Source organism: Heliconius melpomene, chromosome 9, assembly GCF_056956725.1.
Source record: "Heliconius melpomene rosina isolate 202511_hmr_F chromosome 9, ASM5695672v1, whole genome shotgun sequence".
NCBI classification, from domain to species: domain Eukaryota; kingdom Metazoa; phylum Arthropoda; class Insecta; order Lepidoptera; family Nymphalidae; genus Heliconius; species Heliconius melpomene.
In genome coordinates, this window is record NC_140397.1 from 6,103,959 (window position 1) to 6,119,346 (window position 15,388).

Below are 15,388 nucleotides of genomic sequence, written 5' to 3' on the forward strand. Positions count from 1 at the left end.
ATTGAATCCGGATATATATATATGTGTTATTTATTTATGAATATTCTAAATATATTCCTATAAGGAAATGTTATGTCGATTGTACGAGCGGAAAGTAGAGACCATTGGACGAATCGAGTTAGAATAAATTAATATGCAAATGTTTTGTAGGCCAAGTACTTGTAATGTATTTAACATTTGTACCTAAGCGTTCTTTCTGTACATGTAATTAAAACTATAAGTGATTATATGGAAGAGCATAATAGGCATGGGCGTAGGAATAGGGGGTATAGGGGAGGCTGGGTGGTGTTTGCCCACCTCAGAACAGTCTAGAACACCCCAGATTTTCTTATAATAAAATATTAGCCCTAAAAACAAAAAAAATAAACGTTTACGTCTGTTCAAAGCTAGAGTCAAGACCTAACCTAACACAAAAAACTAATCTAACCCACAAAAGATGTCCTTCCAAATCATTTGGAATAAGAATTAATAGTTTTTTTAACTGTTCACGATATTATTGTATGAACTGACCTTAAATTTTAGTATATATAAAAATAATCATAATATTATTCGTGGTTTACCTATTTCGATTTTAAACGTTGCAAAATGAACTTCATATAAATGAAATTCATATAAATATTCATAAAATTATTTTGTAAGTATATTAATGTAAAATAATATTTAGTTTAAATATTTCATTTCATAATAAATATAGCTAAAATAATTTTGTAATAATAAAAATAGTTTAATATCTATTAACACCCACGCATGTCTATGTTGTAAGTTCCTTTCCTCTCTTTTCCTTTTCTTTATTATTTACATAAAATAGTAAAAAGTAATAAAAATCTCTTTGAATATTATTATATTAGCTGTGAATTAATATATTCTTTGGGAAATAGACATTTTTTTTGGCTTTTTACTTGAATTATAGTGAAATCTGACCCTATATAGCCTACAAAACGAATAGGTCCAGAAATGTAAAAAAAGAAAAAAAAAGACCTATTAAAAACATGTTTGTCAGTTCTTAGAACTTTATAAATAGAAAAACATAATATAGATAGATATTAATATAGATAGATACCCACTAGCATAACCTACTTACATTATCAACATTATACATTCCTTGTTTATTTTTAAATCTCGTCCTACGAGAATGCTAAGTGATTTGAACGGAACTAGCTCACTCACTAACGATCTAAGCTACCTTATTCTATAATAATTATTAACTAAAAACTAAATTTTATAATAAATTTGACTTTTAATTTTTTTGTCGAAAAAAGCATGTGAGTTGATTATTTAAAGTTTAAAAATAAAACTTTATCAGATTTTTTTCTAGGTAGTTTCTATTAAACGAGGCATCTATTATTCGAGGCATTACGAGTTAAGTAGCAGAAATATATGCCAGATTTTAGCCTAACCAGAACGAACATATGAAAATATTAATTTAACAATAACTCATTCCCCAAAGTGGACACCGAACCCACAACCGTCACGTTACTTATACCCTAGTAATTATAAAAATATTTACATATTTACCAGTCTATATACATACATACATATTTAAGAAAGTAGATAAAACAATTTAAACATTAATCTCATTTAGAATGCAATTTCTTTATAAAAACAAACTATAATTATTTCAGTATAAAGTAAAAGCTTGATAATTGCAATGACGAGCTTCTTCTGGTAATAAAATGAATGAAATTATATTATAACCATCCTTCTCAGAACTCGTATAATAGAGATGTGCAGAAACCTATATAACATAAACGTTTTTAGTTATTTAGTACTTATAAATAGGTATAGGCCAGTCGTGGCCGGTGTGTAAGCGCGACTGGTTGTGGATTCGATTCCTCTTATAATTAAAATTTAAATTTTCATTTCTTTGCTTTGGTGTCCAGGGAGAGCGCGGCGCTTGTGTTTCGCCACTGATCACGTAATGCGTCTAGAATTCGGCGGAATATGGGAAACGGAGAGTTTTAACACTAGGTTCCTTCTACCTACTGCTGTATGCGGGATTCAGTGTGAAGGTAGTTCTAATTTGACTTTATTTAAGAAAACATTGGTGTTACATGTCTTCTTTTTCATATAATATCTTATTATTATATTATCTAACAAAACTTTATATTTATTATTAGTTATTTATTAGTAGAAACAACAAATTTATGAGATTTCAAATAAAAATTAATGTAATGAATATGCTAAACGTTTTCGAAATTTTATTTAACATAAATAAACTCTCAATTTGCATACAATTAACTTGGCTTATAAATAAAATTGTGAAATTTCTTATTTTAATGATGAAGAAGTTATTAGTATAATGGGGGTCACGGGTTCAGAAAAAAATATAATAGGTTTTTTAGATGCAAGACTATTTGTTCTATTTATTTTTAAATTTATGCTAAAGTTTTGCAATTGGAATATGGCTGACTGAAGATGATGATAAGATTCCATATTGAATGTTCAGTGCTCATCTGCCTACAAATATGGGGGGATAGTAGCCTATTTTTTTTAGCTTTACGCTGTATCTCATATTAAGCAGGGTAGGAAGAGAGATGAGACACTCCAATCTCCACTTCGCGTGTTAAGTGGCGAAAATCAACCGCGCTTTGGTTTGTTACCAGGCCGGTACGGAAATTATTCATCATCATCATCATCATCATAATCATCAGCCTGTCCTCGTCCACTGCTGGACATAGGCCTCTCCAATGGCATGCCACTGAGCTCGATCTTCAGCTCTTCGCATCCAGCTGCTGCCCGCCACTTTGAGAATATCGTCACCCCATCTAGCTGGAGGACGTCCTACATTACGCATTACGGAAATTATTAATAAATAATAATTCATACCCCGAGTGGAGATCGAACCCATAACCGACGCTTACCACTGCGCCACAACTGCCTCATTTGCCTATTTTAGAATTAAAAACAAAATATGATAAATCTTTCATATACTACCAACCTTAGCTCATTTAACAAGAAAGAAAACCTCATAAGCCAAACAATACACGTTCAATTAAGAAATCACGCTGGACCAGTCTTAAATTGCTTATTTATAAGAAAAACAGCATTTTAAAAAACACCTTATAATCGAATATTTTCATAAACAATGATCGCATTATTCTATTTACGATAAAATCCCACGCCCACGACCCTCGAAAGTGAACCTTGCGAAGAAATAAGCTATTGTTTATGTGAGATATAACTAGACATGGCTATAATTTATTTAAAATTATGTTTTTAATGGAAAAAACACTATGAAAGTGTTGTTTTGAAAGGATTTTTGTAAATTAATTAGGATTTGATGCGAATTGATTTTTTATTCGTCTCATCTCTTACTATGTTCTGGGCAATACGTATCTTCGAGTTTTTTTACATATCACGTCGGTCGAGCTATTACAAATTATTTTATTAGAAATACTGTTAAATATATTTTTTTATCAAAAGAAATTTCAAATATTTTCAAAATAATATTTTGGTACTCTCGACTGAAAGTTTTAATGACCTAATTTCCCAATTCCAAATTTCACACATGTGAGAACGGTGACGTACTGACGTTTGCTGGTGCTATTTAATTAAGTATTTATTTACTTTTAGATAAGTACTAAGGGCCTACAGTTACATTTAAGATATTTGACTTTAAAGAAGTGTGACAAAAGACATCTCAGTTAAAAATATTTATTCGTCATTGAAATATTATGATCGACATGAAATATCCATTGTTTTGATCTTACCTATAGATTATATCAATGTCTAGATAAAGCATTATTGATTGATATATTACTTATAATGGAATTATTAAGAAAGTAAAGCCGTCATGGCGTAGAGGCACAGAAGTGTACCTGTAACGCGACGGTTGTAGGTTCAATTACCACTCGAGGGAATGTGTTATTAGTTCTTAATGTCTTCATTTCGTCGCTCTGGCACCAAGGCAAAATCCCAGCATTGAGTACCACCACTCAATACACAATGCTTGGTAAAATTCGGCAAAAAGTGGGGAACGTAGTATAACTAGGATAGGCAGAGGGAACCTACCGTTAAGACGTGTGGGGAATGGCCCCACACCTTCCACCACGTTGTGTGGGGTACCTCAAGGCCGCGCCTTGTTACTCTAGTGGGGAAGGAAAATAAATGATTCTCCCTAGTGGAAATCGAACCTACATCCATCACGTTTTCAGCCATCGACTGTGCCTGCCTGCTTCCTCATACTTAAGGTATACCTATATAACTATGTTTAAACCAATGAATAATAAAACATTATTATCCTGAACAGACATTACTTACAATTCTCCACTAAACTCAAAGTCGGCTTCCTGTTATTAGAAACAAGTCAAAATAGAATATGGAGATAAAGATAAAATGTTTATTGACGTACTGGAATGTTAGACACTTCCGTCGTTTTACGTAAGCAAATTGTAATATGATATTGTTTTGCTTATATGAAAAGGGTCATGAGTTTATAAGGGCTTATTGAGTGAGTGCTAAGGTAGTATTTTTTAGCTTCACGCTCTATCCCGCAGCAGAAATAGCAGGCAGTAGGCAGGGGATACTTGGGAACCTACAGTTAAGTCACTTTTATCCCTACTTTCTGGTAACTTCTGAAGGTTTAAGGGTAAATAAACTTCTTCGCTTTCGTCTACAAAGCATAAGCCCATGCTGATAACAGTACCAAAAGGAGCAAGAAACCAAGAAAATTAAAATATTAAATATTTCATTTCCTGGAGTGGGAGTCAAAGCCACAACCTTCCTCCTCAATATATCTTCATCTCTCATGGCTTCATGTAGTCTTTGTAAGTCCTAGCTCCTAGGTCAAACCACACAAAGCGGCACTTGAATCACTCGATGTAACCAAGATAGCGCACGAAACTAATTATAATTGAATTGAATTGTTCGAAAACACAGCATCAAAGGTACTGGAGGAAGGTCGCGTCAAAAGCATGAGGACCTCCCGGAGGGTATGTAAGAAGAGGTTGATGACAGTGGAAGAGGAAAAGAAAAGAGAGTGGAAAAGAGCTATACAGAGACCGTAGCATTGGACGCTGCGTACTCTCTGACTACACCACTGAGGATACAGCGTGAAGTTAGATAGATAGATAGTTTAAAAATAATTTTTAAATTTGTTTATTTTAAGCTAATTAATAGTTTATTTATAAGATACTTTCTACCTATCACCTACTGGTACCTACCAGAAGGAGCAAGAAAGAAAGAAATTAAAATATTTCATAGATAGATAGTTTAAAAATAAGTTTTAAATTTGTTTATTTAATTTAGCTAGATATTTAAAAATATAACAACTAGTTCTAACTCCTAGGTCAAACCAATCTGTGAAACAGACTATTAATGGCAACGAGATAGCGCACACAATTATCAACAGTATAGATTGTCTCGTTGGTATTTTTCATAGAATTATTTTATATGTTTTAATATGGAAGGACGTTTGTATAAGTAATTTATATTTATTTATATTCGTTTTTTACTGATTCATGGTTGTTTCTTAATATATCAAAAAAAATAAGCTTTACGCTGTATCCCGCACACAGCAGTTTAGGCAGTGGGAACCTAGTGTTGAGACACACCGTTCCGCACTTTCTGCCGAATTTTGGAGGCATTGCATGTTGAGGAGCAGAACTTAACGCCGCGCTTTGCCTCGACACCAGAGCGAAGAAATGGAAATATAAACGTAAAAAAATATTTCACTTCCTCGAGTGGGGATCGAACCCACAACCGTCGCGTTACAGTGCACCTTTGTGCCGCTGTGCCCCGACGGCCTCAATATGTTATATGGATAAAAGTTAAAAATAAGAGCGAATAAAAACAAAAATATATAAAAATATGTTTTTGCATATTTTAATTGATAGTGAACTGTTTAAATATGTAAATATGTGTTTTTTTTATCTAGAAACTGACCACAAAATTATTAAAAGATTATTTAATGATTTCATATAAATTCCAGTTTTATAGTAGAACTCTACTAGGTTGCTTTTTTTTCACGTTGTATATAAATGCAATTTAATAATAGAGCTTCACGTTGATTCCCGCATATGGCAGGGTGGGCAGAGGGAACCTAGTGTTAAGACACTCCGATCCCCCTTGCCTTACATTAATAATAGAGCATTACATATTCAATAATTAAATGTTTAAGTTTTCCACTCCATACATAAAGTCATTCTAAAGACATAAAAGGTTTCTCCATATTATGTTTTATATTTTAAATACATTTTAAATGTTTTTACATTTATTTTCCAGTTTCTGTAGAATATGAGGGAAAATTATGAGTTATTAACCGATTTATTCACTGAAAATGTATTTGTAATTACCAAGCGCTCGTCTCTACATGAATGTTACCCACTTTCCTACTGAACTACTTTGGAGTATTATATGAAGTAGAATATGGTAGTGTCTATGTATACTTATAATAGTTAAATATTTTTTGTAGAACACTAGAGATTTGCAAGGAGCGGCGTTGAGTTACGCCACTCAACATGCAATACCTCCAGTCTTAACACTAAGTTTTCTCTGCCTATTCTGCTGTGAGCGGGATATAGCGTGAAGCTGACTAGAGATTTGCCCCTGCTTTTTACGAATAGAGGTAATTATTTGTCACAAGCTCTTTTAGGATATTTTGTTTAAGAATTAAACATTTCCAAAGTTGATTTGAGATATTATAATTATTAGAAATAAAGAATATTATAGTTTTAGAATTATTATGGCTTTTGTGTATCCCGCATATAGCAGGATTGCAGGCATTATTATGTGGAACTTAACGCCGTGCTTTTGCCTCGACTTTTTTAAAATTTACTAATAAATTATAGAAAAAACCATCAACACACAATTATTTACCAAATTTATAAAGACAATATAAAATTCAAAACCCTGATTTAAAAAAAAATCTTCTATACATAGTTTCTAGAGAGAACTTCAAATAAACACAAATATTATTCACAAACAACCATATCCAAGAAAACCTTTCGCAACCATCATATCTGGGTGCACAAGCCGGTGGCGGTTGCCATGACAACGCGGTTCTATTTCGGTTGCATGGTTTCTGGGCCGGATTCCTCGCGTGCACGGCCATGCATCCATTTCGACATGTGCATGTATGTGTGAATTAAAATTACTTATTGGCTCGTGTGAATTAAAATTACTTATTGCTATAGTATTAGGTTCAATGGAGTTCAGTGGGATTTTTGGTTAAGGAATAATACTTATATTAGGAAAAGTTTTTAGCTAAAAAGTGAATAAATTATGAGAAATGTATCACATAAATAATAATATTAATGATAGATAGAAATTTCATTGAAACCTCTTTGTTTTTCTTCTTGAAATTTTTAGATTGCAATGCTTCATAAAAAACTTTCTGTAAAACGCTAAAAATAAATTTAATTTAATTTATTCTGTTATTTAATAAAAGTAAAATTTAATTTAATATTATTAAACATTACAAACCCTTAAGAATCATTGACAACGAGATTTTATTTGCTAGGGCGGCGCTTGGAACTATTTGAGAGACACAGAGGTTCAAATTTTACTAAGTTTATACTTTGAAAAGTTCTTAAAATACATACAAGCAACTGTCGTTTCTATATAATATTCATTCATATCGTACTAATATAATAATTGTTAATGTAAGTTTGTCTGTTACGCTTTCACTTCAAAACTACTCAACCGATTATAATGAAACTTTATACACATATTATAAAAGCCATTAGAAAGGATATAGGATCCTTTGACTATAATATAAAAATTCGTTTAAGCGGGCGAAGCCGCGTTTGAGTCTAGTTCAAAATTAAACGTGATTCAATATACATATGTAATGTGTCATGACACTAGTTCCCCATTGAAGATAATATAATAATAGATGGCTGTCAATTTTAGTCACTTCCTTATTAACTCGCTTATCGAATATATTCTGTTCACAGCATAAAAAACTACAATTGCTTCGGTTCATTCGATATTATTTTAATAATAGTTTAAGAAATAATGATTTACTTGTACGTCATACAATCTTATGGCCATTTACTTTCTATATCACGCCTGTAGTGGGGGGATGACACATATAGAACTATTTAGAACTATTTAGAACCTAACTGATAACCTTTAACCTTTCCTTACTTTTGTAAGAAATTATTATATTATAGTCAGCTATTTGTTATTAATATTTGTTATTTGTATGTTTAGCTCGTTTCTGTTAAATACAAATATGTACAGAATAGGTTAGTTAACACAAATAGTTGAAAATATCAAAACAAAATCCCATTTGTATGAAAAATTAAGTCTACTAAGTATCTATATGAATATTCTACGTTTTTTTAAATATTGTAATAGGTATGTGACCTTAAGGTTCTGGTGACTTTTGCAATGGTGTCACGATTACAGTATTATCTTTTTACATCAAGTTGCATGTAGAAAAAAAAATATCAATTATATAACTATAATATAATAATTATAGATAATTATATTATAAAATATAATGTAGAAAAAGAAAACGGACTTGGTCTAGTTAGACTTGATCTAGGTAGCTAGATCAAGTCTAACTTTAGTAAGGTACGTTTTCTTTGGCATTTTTAAATAATGTTATGAAATGCCAATTTGTTTTCCTTTTCTCAACTATTAAGAACTCTCTTACTAAAATTTCTGTGACCACTAATTATTTGTTACAATTTAATCCAGGGCTGCTCCTTTAATTGTAGAATTAAAAGAAAAGAGGTAAAAGGAAGTCTTATAAAATACGATGTACAATAATAATCAACAAATGAACGGCGCTCTACATGTCGCTACAGATACCTGTTAAACCTGAATTAGCTTATTAAGTTTAATATTTAAAAAACAAAATATTATATCTTCTTGAACGTGGGAAACTTTCTTTTTTAAGTAAGCTTCACAGGTGACGGTAGAAAGGTACAATACATTTTTGCTTTTATTTTTTATTGTTTTAGTATGAAATTTTATTGTAAAAATTAAATTAAATAGGTAAAAAAAATATTAATGAAACGATCGTTGTCGGTTCGATGACCAACTGGGTTATTACACCGCTCATTTGGTGCAACAATGACATATTTGCAATTTTTAAAATATTGCAAGAGAGAATAACCAAAGTATGTAAATATTTTTTCCACATATATAACTTTAATAATTTAATAACTAAATATTTTACTTGTTTTAACTGTCAAAAAAACGAATGTCTTAAATCTAAAATAATAGTATACACACTTTTATAGATAGAAAAAAATCTGAAGAAAGCCATAAATAAACTTGACATATAATAAATATTGAGGATTTCTCCCAACAGACCTTAAGGGGACTATTTTTTATTTCTATGGGACTTGTTAAGCCATAATGAGAAGAATGTGGATTGTAGAAACGAAGATTGGCTTGCGAAGACAAACTGCATTTGCAGATTGGAATTTGTATCGATCGTGACGTATATAATTTTATTATTTATATATATATTTTTTATTTTATTGTTATTATCATATTATTGAGGCCAGTCATGGCGAAAGGGCACAAAGTGTGACTGTAAACGCGAGTGGTTGTGGATTCGATCCCCATTCGAAGAAATGAAATATTGATTTAAATTTTTATTTCCATTTCTTAGTTCTGGCGGCGTTGAGTTCCGCCCCACAACACGCAATGCCTCCAGAATTCGACAGAATTTCTAGCAAAAAAGAAATTAAAATTTATAATCGTTGCATTTAAAACGTCTTTAAAATACATAACGACACTTGTTTAGCAATTCAAATAATAATTTTGTCAGTACTTATGTAATATATTAATTTTGATAGCAAAATCACGATAGAGAAACTTTCACAAGATGAGTTCAATAGTTATGTCACTGAATGTTTAATGACGCTATGGTAGCGCATTGGGAACGTGCCTCTGACCGCGGTAGTCGTAGATTCAATTTAGAAGAATCCTACTAATATTATAAATGTGAAAGATTGTCGAGATGGATGTTTGTTTCACTTTCAAGCTAAAATAACTGAACAGATTTGGATGAAACTAATATAGCTTATTTATCAGAATAATACATAGACTATAATTTATGTAAAGACTTATGTAAAGATTACAATTTAGATATAACATAATAATAAACCTAAGCGGGTGAAACCGCGTTTGGGTCGCTAGTTTTTAAAATAATAAATGTTTTGTTTCCAAGTTCATACTCGTATTAAACTTAGTACGTTAGACCGCAATACACTTCGCAACTCACAATATATATGTCAACAAATAAAGGAGTAGATTTCAAAAGGAAGGTGGAGTGGCATCACTCTCTGCCTTCTCTGAAATAATGAGAGATATGCAAGAACACAAAAAATAAATGTTCTATCTAAAAAACTTATTTATTGACATATATTGTAATCGAAATATATCTTCCCATAATATTTATGTCTTTAACCAATTTTTTTTAACTACTTCTATATAAAGAATCAATATGACGAGGCAAAGCCATATAATATAACCATATTGAATCTACATATATAAAGCGCAATTTAATTTAACAAATATTATTTTAGCTGCAAAAACTAATATAATAGCCTACGTCACAAAGTAAGTATATTTCATAGAATTGTGTGAAGGTAAGAAATTGAGAATATTATTGAAACGGCCTGATTCTTAAAGGACGTTTCTCTTTTGTTCAATAGCAGATGGTACATTTGTAGCAGCTTTTCATATGGTGCGAGACAAGGCGAGGACGCGTGGTGGATGTTAATGATTAAATTAACATATCGTAGGTTCGGTACCTGCAGAATAGTCATCTTGGATTTTTCGCAATATTTACAAGGTTTTTTTTCCTTTTTAGCTTAAGGTAGGCAAAGGGAACTTGGGAACCTTGTATTAAGATAATCCATTCCGATTAATACACTTTCGTTGTTTACTTTAGTTCCGGAATGTATACCTAATATACTAGGTACTGTGATACATTTTATGGGAGATAACTAAGTTTGTAAATATCTCTTTGAAGTCGGTTTTATAATATTTTTGTATGCAAAAGAAGATAATTTAAAACCACATAAAAAATCTGTAAAAATAAGTAAAGTTATTAATAACATTATAGAGTATGTATATGTTATTATATAAAGAATCTTAAACAGATCTGCATTATAAAGCAATTTTCTTTGTTATTATATGATTCACATGTTGAAAATAGTATTTGAGTAACGGCGGTCGACGAACTGGCCTGGCCTGGTCGTGACAAACAGACGTAAATTTAAACATTCTTCTACAAAATACTCTACACGCAAGTGTATTCCGCAAAATGTCTGGATACAAGGCTTGAAGAGTTTGGTCATCAATAATCCTTTATGTAGTAAATTAGATAAATTGGGTTTTTAGTTTAGAATTTAGATTTTAGTAAGTGACACTTAGTTTTCAGAGGGAACCCTGGTACCTAGTGTTAAGACACTCCATCTTTATTCAGATACTTCCATTTTCCTTTTTTCCCTGAATTGACGGCATTACGAGTTTACGAGTGGTAGAACATAACGCCGTTTTTGGTTTCCTTCAATACCAGAGCGAAGAAATGAAAATATGTAATATTTCATCGAGTGGGAATCGAACTCACGACTTGTCACATTTACAATATCACCCTAGTGCCCTAGCTCGATGACTTGATTATTCGAATTTACGCATAAATATATAGAACTCTACTATAGAGTTCTTGGCTTTTTACTTATCTAATTTAAATATATAATATTTTACACTATTCAAGATGTCGTCTACATTTCTATATATATTATTCAAATGGAGAAGGAAAGATGGGCATCATTTTATTGTTTAAACTTCCTTCACATTTATCTTCAGTACATGCTTCTAACATTGTTTCGAACTCAATCATTGTCAACTTACCATATTCTACCGTTTTTCCTCATTATATTTAGTTCTAGTTCTTAGTTAGTTAGGTATTAGTCATTTGTTTATACCGTTCGTTTGTAAGTAGCTCGTCACACACGAAACGCGAATTAACGTTATTTTAATAACAATTACATATTCTAATTCTATTTGAATATTAAATTGTTTTTCCTATATGAAACTAAGTACGAGAAAATGAAATATTTATTTTAATTCATATTTCTATTTACTCGCTCTGGTGTCCAGGCGCGGCGTTAAGTTCCGCCACTCAACCCGCAATGCCTCTAAAATTCGGCAGAAAGTGGAGAACGGAGTGTCTAACACTAGGTTACTTCAGCCTGCGGTGTGCGGGATACAGCGTGAAGCCGATTTAATATATTTTTTTAATGGAACCTGAAGAATAAAGTATATTTCTACTAGTTTATCTTTGTTTTCCTTATAACATAGTACGAGAGGTGCATGCATTAACCACATCTTTATATTAAAGTTAATAGGAAAAGTTTTCCGTTTCCCTAATGTGGTCTGACAAAACATTTAAAATATAAAAGAATAATAATTATTATTACATACATTAGATTCGACATATATTCGTATATTGACAAAAATAAAAACACAATAGTTGCTAAGAGCAACGATCGATTGGTTCCTTCAATTCAGTTGGTGATGATTGTCATACGCTATTTCGTGGAACATTATATGAAATACGTTTAAGTGAAAAAAAAAACAGCTTCACGCTTTATCCCGTAAATGGCAGGATAGACAGAGGGAACCCGCTCGATTTTTCAAGGCATTATTGAGTGGCGGAACTTAAGCCAGATCCCACAACCATATGCCCATATGACAAGACAGCCTCGAGCAATACTCGTATAGATATATAAAAATATTTAAATATATATGATACAAATACAAATTCTTCTTGCCAGTGGAAGTTTATATCTCTCTAGTCTACGAGAAACTTTGCCTTCCAACCACAGACTGGCCAAGTGATATCTAAACAAACACACCACTTATAAATATTTATTATACACACAAACGACCGCAGCTTAGTCATGGCGACAACTTGGTAGACTTAATTGATGATGATATGCTGGGTATATTTTTACTTTTGTCATAGTAAAATGGGAGAAAATGTTATGTTTCATGACATATTTATTTAAATTTATATTTTTATTACTTCGCTCTCATGTAGAGGTAGAGCGCGGCGTTGAATTCCGCCACTCGACACGCAATGAGTCCAGAATTCGTCGAAAAGTCGCGGAAGCGACGGAGTGTCTTAACACTAGGTTCCCTCTGCCTCTGACAGTAAGGTATTTTGAGCGGGATACACCGTGCAGCTGACTTATTTTATTTTTAAATAATAAAAGAAACGGGTGATCTCAGTCAAGCAGTCACGCAAGTTCAAAAGCCAAGAGTAACGGAATAGTGGACGCCACATGTTCACCATTAAATTGGATCTAATTAATCATATACGATACCCCAAATTTACTTTGTAAATCTTAAGCGAAAACTTTCCAAAAGTTCCTTCTATAATACTTACTTGCTTGTTGGAAGGTTGGGACCCTTTGGTTCACACACAAACACACAAAAAATGCACACGCTTCAAGTCACTAAGATAAATAATTGTTTTTTAAGTGAATTAGTAATTAATTAAAGTTTTTTTGTATGATAAAACTAGTTGTAAAAACAACGTACTCTCTCTACGCGGTACCGTGGCTGACTGATGACGTGAAACAAGCATGGTAGAGTCGCCGCGCCGGTCGCCTTCTCTTCTGAACTGAGAAATGTCTTTAGAATACAACATCCTGTTTACGATTTTAACCCTTATAACCTATTAATAGAGGTCATAATAGAGTATTGTAGTTATAAGTTATTCTTCTCTGGTTTCGCTCTACATACAAATTGTATTTGCCACGGCCGTTTACACATTTCTTTTAAGCAGAAAGAAAAGTTCATACTTTTAGTTGTCTGTGATGTGATTGTGATTGCTTCTAGACGCGAAATGAAACGGTAAATCACTTTAGTTAAGGTTTTAATACGCTTTGTTATAATCTAATAGTATAATGGACGAGGCCGTAGTGGTGCAGGGGTATAAGGGTATGACTAACGCGATAGTTGTAGGTTCGATCCCAAATCAGCGAATGAATTATTATTTATTAATATTTTCTTTTCTTCGCTTCGGGTACTAAGGCAAAAGTAAGGCGTAGAGTTCTGCCACTCAAAACGTTATGTCTTGAAGGATTCGGCGGAAAGTGGGTAACGGAGTGTTTTAACACTAAGTGCTCTCTGCCTATTCTGCTATACGTGGGAGAAAGCGTGACGCTAATTTTTTTTATCGCATAATAAAATATTGTTTTATTTTTATATGGCACTTGATTATAACAATGTATGCATTCCATTTAATTATCAAATGATAAGAGTTAGGTATAAATTTCAGATTCCGATATAAATACCTATAAATATTTTAATATACAGGTAGAGCTAATAAAAAAATATATTTAAAATAAAATTAATTTAAAATGATTGGAAAACATTGTTATTTCTTATTTATAATTTATAACCAAAGTAGTAATGAATAGAAACTAGTTGACATTTTTATATTTCAATTTATTTTTAAAATTCATGAAATTATCAGCTCTAAAACGAAATCACCGTAATTTTCAAAAGATTCTCTTTATGACTGTAGGTACTACTCTATAGTAGACGGCACAATTTTTGAATTCTAAATAATGTAAAACAATATGTTTATTAAATATTTATTTTAAATAACTTGTCTAAAAACCTTAAAGTCAAAATTTACGAAATATCTAATAAGAAGTAGATAACGTCGCTTAATAAGACGCCATTCTCCACTTTTTGGGGATCCAAAGATAGCTTGTTAGATGGTTGTAACTTATAACTATAAAATTAATATATGTAAACAGTCAAGATCAGTTCGTTTTCAGCTTTACGCTGTTCCGCATACTGCAGGGTAGGCAAAAGGAACCTAGTTGAGACTCTCCGTTGCACACGTGTAGTTTAGTCTCCTATAAACACTTTGACCTAATTATTATACAGACCTAGTTACGTTATCCATATATACTCGTATTTAACCTTTTACAAAAGATATTTTTTAGAAAGTTGTAAAAAGGTATACGATGCTTGATTAAACATCATTATCCATTCAATTATAACGAGTTCACACCCAACACCCAACACCCAACTGACCTAACCTTAAAATGGCGTGACTTCGCTAAAATTAGGCGACGTGTTAGCGCTCTGTGGAAATCACGCGTTGGGGACTTTGGGACAGGGTTGATGATACGATGACAACAAGTTTTATTTCTTTTTCTATTATTTTTAATAAATAAATATTATTTTTAATAAATAAATATTATTTTTATGAATAATTTCTTGAAAAATGTTCGGGAAGTGGGAAATGTACCCTAACTCTAGGTCTCCTCTGCCTTCCCTGCTGTATGAGAGATACATTCCGTTTCCAACTCTCTGCCGAATTCTAGAGGAATTGCGTGATGAGTAGCAGAACTCAACGCCGCGCTTTGTCTCGACACCACGGCCTTAGCCT

The 15,388-nt window shown here is 32.0% G+C and overlaps 1 protein-coding gene across 1 annotated transcript in view; it reads right to left on the reverse strand.

Moving 5' to 3' along the window:
* The window catches only part of Spec2 (CDC42 small effector protein Spec2), a 37,183-nt gene extending 23,661 nt beyond the window's left edge, over window positions 1-13,522 (reverse strand). Inside the window, exon 1 of the mRNA XM_085190278.1 lies at window positions 13,364-13,522. The gene's annotated coding sequence lies outside the window, so the exon portion shown is untranslated. The remainder of the gene's footprint in view (window positions 1-13,363) is intronic.
* Between the last annotated feature and the right edge of the window lie 1,866 nt (window positions 13,523-15,388).